The 8358-nt window shown below is 40.7% G+C and overlaps 1 protein-coding gene across 1 annotated transcript in view; it reads right to left on the bottom strand.

Annotated features, from left to right (window-relative positions):
* Positions 1–8358, bottom strand: part of il13ra2 (interleukin 13 receptor, alpha 2) — a 310420-nt gene that overhangs the window by 277529 nt on the left and 24533 nt on the right. The gene's annotated exons all lie outside the window — the stretch shown is intronic.

The following is an 8358-nucleotide window of genomic DNA, read 5'->3' as shown; positions in this document are numbered from 1 at the left end:
GCGAAAGATGAAAGAGTCTAATAGAAATCTGATGACATGGCGCTGAAAGTAAATTTTCCTTTGTTGAATTTCATCAGGAAAATCCTGATTTCAGCTCCTGATTTTGTTTTCTTGCTCTCACCCTGCAGGATTGTGGCTCATTCTGTGTGTGTCCATACAGTCAGCTGCATCTCTTTGAGACAAACCACAGTTTGATCCTTTTGGTCTGGTGGCGCTCTTTGTTGGTAAAAGATAAAAGCTTGACTACCACGGTGCTTGTGTTTGACCTCCCTTTCTGGTCCCCTAATACGGTATGTCACTGTCAGGAAATCATGCTATATATTAAGTGTTTTAGTCTACTTAGCAAGTCAACGATGACTACTCCTCACCAGGGCTCACATCCAGTTCTGTGTGTGGCACACATGCAGCCTGCTTTCTTGCTTTTGCTTTTGACAGAACACCTGCACTGTAGCCTGAAAATATGTCACACGGCTTCAAAGAAAAGCACATGAAAGAAAAGCTATTGTATTCTGGCTTTTTAAGAAGTCATTTTACATGTTTGCACTTAATGATAACGGGAATAATAAGATGTCTGGTGATGGGAATGACAACCAATCCCAGAGGGAACAAACGTTGGTGGTTGATTTTATATGAACTTTTCATAATAGATGCAGCAAAGTGATGTGTCACCATATGGCTGTCAGGTTCATTTGAAAGATGTTACGCAGGGAGAAACTGAACTGTCAAACTGAGGAAACCAAAACACCTTGATTCCATAAGGCCCTACTCTTAAATTACTAGCTTTGGGAATGTAAACCTCTCTCAAGCTTGTGGCTATGTAACCCATTTTAATAAAAAGGCTTTGTGCTAGTTATTGTAGCGGGGTATCGATGTCACTGACAGCTCCGTCAGGCTTGTGGAGACTCCACAGGCTGCGTCATACATCAGGGGAAAGGTGAGATGTAGAGCTTCAGAGGTGTCACATGATACTCCCAACGGGCTCAAGTGTGTCAAGATAAACACAAATGTAACATCACCAAACAAATGACCTCCATTGTTGTGATATTCCTTGAGCAGTAATGACTCCTGGGCCTTAAAACTGGGCCACAGTACAAATGTATCGGGTTCCACGAAGTTCACCTTTGGTCAAATCCTTGAGCAGCACTGACTTGTGTGTGTTCCCCCCCCCCAAAGCGATCTGTCTTTGTAACGCTGGTATGTTTTATGAAGTCCATGTGTCCCAATAAGCTGGACAGGAAAAGATTTTCAATATGCTCTGTGAAAAAAACTAAATAAATAAAGATGGTGGTAATTAGTACATTTACAATGGTATGAACTATTCATGTGTTGGTTTTATCAGCTGTGTACAAAGGCACTGGTTTTCTTGGCTTGCAAGTTCTATATAGCTCTTTCTGGTGATTTTGTCTCACAAATCTTAAGTTATTTTCATCATAATCCACATAATGCTTTGTGGCTTCAAATTGTTTAAACTATTTTGGTACTATTTTAACTGCTTGGGGGTGTTGTGGACTGAAATCAGAGTCAAAACCTGTTTTACACAAATAAAATGAGATCTTGCAGATTCAGAATTACATTAAGGGAGCAGATTTCTTTTCTAGCCATTATCTACGCTGTTGCACATGGGGCCTCAACTGCTGAAGGTGTGATGATATCAACAAGGCCTGGGTGCAAACCTGTTCATTAATTTGTTGTTCTACTTTGACATTTGTTCTACAAAGGCATCGCTGCTTTAAATGAGAAGACCAGTGGATAACAGGTCCCTGTTTTTAAAGAGCCAACAAAAGGAATTGACTCTTTTCACAGCAGGCTGCTCTCTCTTTGTCGTCTATTCCTCTCCCCTCAGGCGGAAAAGCTTCACTTTAAAACTCAGCTGTTGTCACATTCTGGAGCCTCTCCTTTGCATGTCACGCATAACTCTAATTCACTCTGATCACTGGCTGCTCCGCGCCTCCCTCAGCGAGCTCCCCACGGGCTGCTGCCCAGTGCCTGCAGTCTGTCAGAGGGGAGAGGGAAGAAAGTGTCAATGCGGGAGGTAGTTTATTAGGTTGGGGGCATATGGGAAGAGGAGCAGATTTGGATGTTTGGCTCTCAGTCGGGTGCTGTGTCACGCAGCGTGTCGTGCCAAAACTGAACATGTACTCAGCGACTTTCCAAATCTGGTCACCTAATTCCCTGTTCGGCTATGAAATCGTCATAAAATGCTTTGTTAGAGCTAGAGGTGATTCTCCGATGACCTGACTTTGATTTAAAGAAAAGAGAGCTTCACAATATGTATTGTTTGAGTCCTTTACCAGCCAGTGTAAATGTGGCATGTTAAGAGGGCGTGTCTCACACTTAATACATCTGAGCATGTCTGTCTTGTTATCTTCTCATATTTCACCACAATAAAACATGATACAGTATACATTATGCTGTGTACATAATAGTCACCATTCGTCAGTGTAAACACAGTTTTTAGATGCACCGTGCACTGTTTTTTTTTTGCCTTTCAAGCCTTGTAGACATCTTTTAATGGGGCATGATAGAGATGTTACTTCTGGCACTTTAAAGAAGTATGACAATGACTAAAAGTGCTGAAATTACTCAAGATGATAGAATAAAAATGACCTCAACGTGCTTTCATACATCATTACTGTCAAATAAAGAGCCCCTTAATAACAGGCAATTTGAAGTTATTTACATTCTGCCTCTCAAATGTTAGGACTTGATGCTTTCTGGTGAAGCAGCTTAATCACAGATGTTCTTTCTTCTTTAGTGATGACTAGCTTTTAATGCCACCCCTTTCGACTGAGTGAGCTGAATTTAACAACAAATTTACAGCCTGCAGCTTATGTCAAGGTCAGGTCAGGTCAGCCAAAATGTTCGGTGCAACAGCCACATGATAAATAACGTACTACGTCAGTAACCTAACATACTGATATTAAAATTAAATACAAAAACATAGTAAACATTAAAAGATGTAGATCAGTGAACCACATAATGTCTGGTGGCCATTTCCTGCAGTACTAAACTAACAAAATGGATGTATTCAAATCTGCATTTGCCTCTTTCTCCACATGCAAAATTTTCCATATCTAATTTGCTTTTATATAAACCTGAATGGATGAATATGCACTTTCACACAGTTTTACAGTGCATGTTTTAAAGGTCAAACACCAAAGTACAGTGACTATTTCAGAAAGATGGCTGTGCTGGCCGTCGATATGACAAGGCTGAATGAGGTGGGCTGCAGGATAAGCATAAGTGGTTCACAGCTGGTGTCTGGGGGAAACACGAGAGAGGGGTGGAGAAGACTGGCCAGAGAGGGGAGGGCATTAGCGGCGACGGTGGGGGGTTTTGCAGCCATGACGACTGATGGAGGAGGAAGTAAACAGATGTCCACAAGCTGGCAGACAGACCCAGAGTGGTCGCGCCACTCAGAGACAGGTGGACATCCAGGAACACAGTGGGACTGCAGAGTGACTGTGAAGCCAAGCAGGGCTTTGCATATAGAAGACAAACACTGGAGTCTCTCATAAATACATCTGTCATTTTATAACTCAGTTAACATAACACAAATGAGGCCCATATTTGAATTTTCTTTATCCCAGTGTGTAGAACTGCAGCAGCCAGTTTGGCCCCAAATAAAAGGTCTTTGTTGCGCTGACACAAAATGTGGCTCCATCTGTTGTCGTCGACTACACCAAAGTAACCACTGAGATGGTCTCGCTTAAAATTTTCAAGCCAACTGATGATGACTCCCAAAATAATCGAGGCCAAATACAAAATCTTCATGACCCTAATTGCTGTCTCTTCAAATTAATTGCACGCTGAAATCATGAAATGATGAGACAGAGATGATGATGCTGCGAGAAAGCCTTCATCTCAGCAGTCCAAATTAATCTATCGCCGTCCTCCTTATGACCCACTTCAGCATTTTGCAGAGTCACCACAGCAGCGGTGGTAGTCTTGAGAATAGACTTGAAAACTGGGAAGCCATCAGTTTAAATCCCGTGGCGAGCTGCGAATCTAGCGTGGAGGAAATGAAGGAGACATACTGTCGCCTCCCTCAACACTAACTGTCAACACGACCTTGAGCAAGGCACTTCAAACTCAGCTGCCCTGAGATGCATTTGTATGCTCGACTGACTTGGAGGACACAATGAAATTCTCACTGAAGGGGGGAAAAAAACATTTGAACAGGTTGTGGTTTCAAGGTGACTCTGAGGAAACCTCACGCTGACCGGGATGTTCAGGAGAGAACGATAAATGTGCTGCCACATCTCGTTAGTGGTGTTATTGGGTTAAACAAGGAGGGACAGTGATGAGCTGAGCAAGGTGCACAGTCCAGAGAGGATGAATGGTTCAGTGTGTTTATTAATCGACAGCCATTGGATGGATTGGCATGAAGCACACACACACACACACACACACGCACACATACACACAAACACACACACACACACAAACACACACACACACACACAGGTCCCTCTCAGGATGAACTGTGATAACTTTTCACAGTAGTGGAAGAAGTATTCAGATCTTTTAATAAAGTAAAATCAGCAATACAACAGTGTAGAAATACTCTGTCAAGTCAAAGTCCTGCATTCAAAATGTACATAGTAATATGAATGTCTACTGCAATAGTAGGGAAGTAATACACAGTTATTCCACTTGAGGTAGCAGCAGAAGTTATTGGTATCAAAATCTACTTAAAGTACTCAAAGTAAAAGTATCCATTATGCAGAATGGCCCAATTTCAGAATAATGTACTGTATAGCAGCCTATCTATTGCATTATACTTACTGATCTTTACTGTACATCAGTTTAAAGGAGGAGGTAAAGGAGGTTAAAGGCTGGTTAACAAGATTTAAAAAATCTTATATTGTGTTAAACTATAGTTATTTAGTATGTAATGGTGTAAAATGAATTGTGGTGGAAAAAGAAATAGCAGAAATGAAAATACTCCAGTAAAGTAGTTGAGTAAATGCATTCAGCTCTTTAGATTAGTGCTAATTAGTACATGTTAGCCTGCTAATGTGGAAAGCTAAGATGATGAACCTTCAGATAAGCTCTGTAAAAATGACACACGCTAAACATAAGTATATCAGCGCTGTTAATGGAACATGTTTGTATTCTGATGTTAGCATTCACTTCAAATCAGCACTGAGCCAGAGACTCCCCAAAGGCAAGGCAAATTTATTTGTATAGCACCTTTCAGACACAAGGCAATTCAAAGTGCTACAGGGACATAAAACACAATAAAAACGAGACACAGAAACATTAAATTACATGTAAAAGATAATAAAAGCGCAAGCAAATGAATAGTTAAAGCTTAAGAGAAGATAAAGCACAAATTCAAATAAGAAAAATAAACCAGTGCGTAGTTGTGTCTCCATATGAGCTCAGCTTTTATTATATATATTGCTTGTATTTTTTAGTGGGTGACTTGAAAAGTACAGAAATTGGTTAATTTAAATAAAGAGAAACTATGTAATCAATAACATAAAGTGATAACAATGAATGAATAAATGATTGGGGGCCATGTGGGCTATCCCTGATCCATGAGAGTTTTAACATTGTATACTTTGTTTAAATGTCATACATCTGCTCACAGAGTCTGTCTGACCTCAGCATGACTCGCAATGGTGTGATGCCGCTGTTACGGTAAAGAGAGAGATGAGCAGGACAGATCGCTGGAGTAATGACAGCATCACTAAACAAGGCCTCATCAGTTACCATGGAAGCTTATTCACAAACCTTGAGAGGCTCACTCTGAGCCTAATCAGCTGCAGCCTCTCCAGGAAGACCACAGTGAGCAAGAAAGGATGACGTCATGTGATGAGTAGTTTGTGAAGAAGCATTTTTCTTCCCCAGAGACGCGATGTCAGCTTCATCATCTTCATCATCCTCATAAAATATGCTGAAGCACAGACGTACGTCGTCATAGTGTGTGTTGACTTTTATTAATGCTCTGCTACTTCCCTGCATCATGTCACTCTCTGTCCCTCTATGTTAGGTCTGCTTTATTTGCTGTATTTACCATAGAGAAAACGGACCAAACAGCCATGTGAGTTCTTGTGTTGGCATGAAGGAGTTGGATTAATATCACCTTAATAGTTAAGACATGGTGGATGAAACCAAACAGAAGGTTTATAGGTGGGGGGGCTCGGTGGATAAATCAGAATTAGGAAGAGAGGATCCAGAAAAGTAAAACATGACCTGGATTTCTTTTATGCTCTTTCAGATCACCACGTGGGGAGTCACCATTGTGCCGTCTCAAGTAGCTTTGTCTGCTCGGCAGATTTTCTAATGAGGGGCTTTTGGAGGAGGATGACAGAGCGCTCTGCCTGCTGTGTCGGGGAGGAGGGGCATTTAAAGAAAATGAGCAATGCTCTGTCCGTGGATACGCCTAATGCTAGATTCCCCCTACTCAGATTCCCTGCTGGCAGCTTGGCAGCACCATTAGGACTGGGAAGGGTGGCATTAGTCTGAAACTCTCATTATGTCAGATACACTGAAAACCTCTAATCTAGGCACCAAATGACAGGGATGGAATTAAACCAAACTGGGCAAGAAGGCAGTGGAGGTGTAATTCAAAGTGCTCAAATCATTTTTATTTGTACTTTAACTTGGACAACTTTATTTGTAGAGCAAATGTCGTACTCTTTATATTTGTTTGTACTGAATAGTTTAAAGTAATAATCCATTATGTTCCCCTATAAATCAGTTTCTGCGTCACAACCTTCACTTCTGATGCTATAATACAAGATTAATGCTTGGAAACATCAACTACCGTACAGAGATTGAAGGATTTTGCAGGCTACCTCCTCACATATACAACATAAATGTTCAATACCTAAGAAAGAATAAGAAACAGTTCCATCACAGACTGTAAACTGGTTCCCTCAGATCATCATGTTATCAGAATGAGACAGATGTATGACAGCTGGTCAATAAATCACTCAACCAAAAAGGTGTGAAGAAGAGGGTCAGTGAAGAACATCATAGTGTTGTTTTGTCTCCACTTGTGCCAGTAAATGCTCCTTTAATCTTTACAAATGCTCCGTTATTGGACGATGTATCATCACCGGATGATGGAGAAACTGCATTCAGAGCCGAAGAAAAGCATCATTTACAGCATCCATCTCAAAACAGTAATGATCCCTCAGGGAGACGCTACATGCACCACCAGACTGTTACATAGTTTTTATCCTCAAGCCATCACCAAACTAAATAATGCACTTAAAACATAGGGCCTGTGCAATAATTTGAGTGGAATATAATTAATTCTTTGGCATTTGTTGTTTTTGTATCTTTGCACTTTTATGGTTTTGTTTGTATTTGTTTACAATGACAATAAAAGGAATCTAATCTAATATTAGAGGTTATCTTCTCTTGGTTTTATCTTGTCGGTGTGGCATCAGTGACAAAGAGTAATAATGTGATGAAAGTTAAATGTAGGTGGTTGACAAAAAGCCACAGAAGCACCTTAAGAGCATCATTGGCGACAGAAAACCTGAACAAAAGTGATTACGTGGTGAATTGTCTCACATTCGATTATTCACATTTGCTAAACTTAGCACATAGAGGAGCGAATAATTCTTCCACTGACTCCAGTAAAGTCCTGCTTTAGAGTTCATAACCTGCAGTTATTTCACTCACCAGAAGATGGAAATATTTCACAAGACGTACACACTGAATGAAGATCAGACACTGTAGCCAAATCTAGTCTGATTTTATAGTTGTCATTTCATTTTGAGGATTTATTAGGTGTCTGTTTTTTAGAAAATTCTGTTTCTGTTCATAAGAGATATTAAACTCGACATATGCACGGATCAAAGCGCTATTTCCCAAAGAGGTAAAAATATCAGCGAGCTCGGCCCACACACTGGCTGTGTGAAGAAGCCAAAACAGGATTAAGAGAAAAGACCAACAAGCTCAAAAGACAGCTCTATTCTTGTTATGTCACAACAATTTTCAGCAAGCACTGGATTTTTTAACCGCTTTTGTGGTCAACATGTCCATGTAAGTGCTGCTGCTGCTGTTTCTCATTAAATGTCATACACTGCTGGTAATTATGCAAACTGTGGTGCATTAGTGGTGAGAGGCAGTAAAAGCAGAGGGTTGCTGTTTGGTGGGCTTCAGCATCCATAGTGTCACATGGCTGCCATCTGCTGGAGCCTCACTACATTACAACCCTCGGCTGGAAGGCAATGACACTAATGGGGAAAGTTCAGGTGTGAGTTATTAAAAGAACTGTATGAGCACTGGCCCTTAAATCCCACTGTTTTACTGTGAGACAGGAATGAATCTTTGCAGGATTTCCAATAAGTTCTGATAAAAATGTTGAATGTTTTGGTTGCATGAATCAAC

Source organism: Pempheris klunzingeri, chromosome 14 (genome assembly GCF_042242105.1).
Source record: "Pempheris klunzingeri isolate RE-2024b chromosome 14, fPemKlu1.hap1, whole genome shotgun sequence".
Taxonomy (NCBI): Eukaryota; Metazoa; Chordata; class Actinopteri; order Acropomatiformes; family Pempheridae; genus Pempheris; species Pempheris klunzingeri.
The sequence above is the reverse complement of the archived record's forward strand: the minus strand, read 5'-3'. Positions and strand labels throughout refer to the sequence as shown.